Source organism: Rhinopithecus bieti, unplaced genomic scaffold (genome assembly GCF_001698545.2).
Source record: "Rhinopithecus bieti isolate Rb0 unplaced genomic scaffold, ASM169854v2 scaffold_17861, whole genome shotgun sequence".
In the NCBI taxonomy this organism is placed as follows: domain Eukaryota; kingdom Metazoa; phylum Chordata; class Mammalia; order Primates; family Cercopithecidae; genus Rhinopithecus; species Rhinopithecus bieti.
The window spans coordinates 1,194,715-1,196,534 of record NW_016809830.1 but is presented as its reverse complement, the minus strand read 5'-3'; the positions used below and the strand labels follow the sequence as shown (position 1 = coordinate 1,196,534).

General features: G+C 47.9%; 1 pseudogene across 1 annotated transcript; it reads right to left on the bottom strand.

The window, feature by feature from the left end:
• On the bottom strand, positions 1-1,570 carry LOC108541061 (beclin-1 pseudogene; annotated as a pseudogene). The gene has a single exon (XR_001888851.1). The product of XR_001888851.1 is annotated as a beclin-1 pseudogene (transcript).
• Positions 1,571-1,820: the final 250 nt, after the last annotated feature.

The following is a 1,820-nucleotide window of genomic DNA, read 5'->3' as shown; positions in this document are numbered from 1 at the left end:
TTTTTTGGTATTGTAAACATGTACTGTTTAATATTACCTGAATTTAATTTAAAACATGTTTGCAAACAAAACAAAATTAAAAGCCTTTAAGGCAAACCTCCCCCTAAGGAAAAAAGTCATTTGTTATAAAATTGTGAGGATACCCAGGCAAGACCCCACTTAAGATTCGTCAGCATGAACTTGAGAGCTTTTGTCCACTGCTTCTCAGAGTTAAACTGGGTTTTGATGGAATAGGAGCCGCCGCTGCCTCCTGTGTCTTCGATTTTGCTTTCTCCACATCCATCCTGTAGGGAAGACAAAAACGTGTCTCGCCTTTCTCAACCTCTTCTTTGAACTGCTGCACACAGTCCAGGAAAGCCACCATTGCATGGTCAAACTTGTTGTCCCAGAAAAACCGCAACCCCCCAGAACAGTATAACGGCAGCTCCTTAGATTTGTCTGTCAGAGACTCCAGATATGAATGGTTTCCATAAGGAACAAGTCGATATCTCTGAAATTTCAGACCCATCTTATTGGCCAGAGCATGGAGCAGCAACACAGTCCGGCCCCAAGCAGCATTAATCTCATTCCGTTCTACGGGAACACTGGGCAGGCGACCCAGCCTGAGGTTATTGATTGTGCCAAACTGTCCACTGTGCCAGATGTGGAAGGTTGCATTAAAGACACTGGTTTTCTTCAGCTTATCCAGCTGAATCTGTGCATAACGCATCTGGTTTTCCACATTCTTCAGCTTATCATCCAGCTCCAGCTGTTGCCGTTTAAATTCACTGTATTCTCTCTGATACTGAGTTTCCTCCTGATCCAGTCTCTCAGCCTCATCCTGGGCCTTCTCGAGATTTTCTGCCACCATCTTGCGGTTCTTTTCCACATCTTCCAGCTCCTGGATCAGCCTCTCCTCCTCTAGTGCTAGCTCCTTTAGCTCCATCTGTAGCTGTTCACTGTCATCCTCATTCATTTGCTCTAAGATCTCCAAACAGCGTTAGTAGTTCTGACACTCATTTTCAGTGGCGTTGAGCTGAGTGTCCAGCTGGTCTAAAAGAGTATCTGTGCATTCCTCACAGAGTGGGTGATCCACATCTGTCTGGCCTGACATGATGTCAAAAAGGTCTCCAGTGACCTTCAGTCTTCGGCTGAGGTTCTCCATGGTGCTGCCATCAGTTGCCTCTCCAGTCAGAGTGAAGCTGTTGGCACTTTCTGTGGACATTATCCTGGCTGGGGGGATGAATCTGCAAGAGACACCATACTGGCGAGGAGTTTCAATAAATGGCTCCTCTCCTGAGTTAGTCTCTTCCTCCTGGTTTCGCCTGGGCTGTGGTAAGTAATGGAGCTGTGAGTTCCTGGATGGTGACACGGTCCAGGATCTTGAAACTCGTGTCCAGTTTCAAGGGCTGGCTGCAGCGCTGGCACACGAAGCTCACCTGCATGGTGCTGTTGTTGGACGTCTTAGACCCTTCCATCCCTCGGGAGCCCGGAGCCCGTCACCCAAGTCCGGTCTACCGCGGGGGCACTGTGGCCTCGGGTCGGTCCCAGAGCGAGGCCTCCAAAACTGCCATCGCTCTGTCTTCGGCGACTTCCCAGTCCGGTGGATTTCTTAAAATTCTCACTATACATAGCTCTTGAGTACTGCCTCATCCTTGGACAGACTGTATCTCAACAGTCTCTGCTGAGCAACCCTGGCACCTTATTTTAAACCTCCTACTCCCTTATTTTATGCGAGTTCCCATCTTGAATCCTGATTCTTCTTGTAGCACCATTCATGTGCACCTGAATAGGCAGTTAAGAGGCTTAGTGGATCCATCCATGGATCATTATTTTGTATT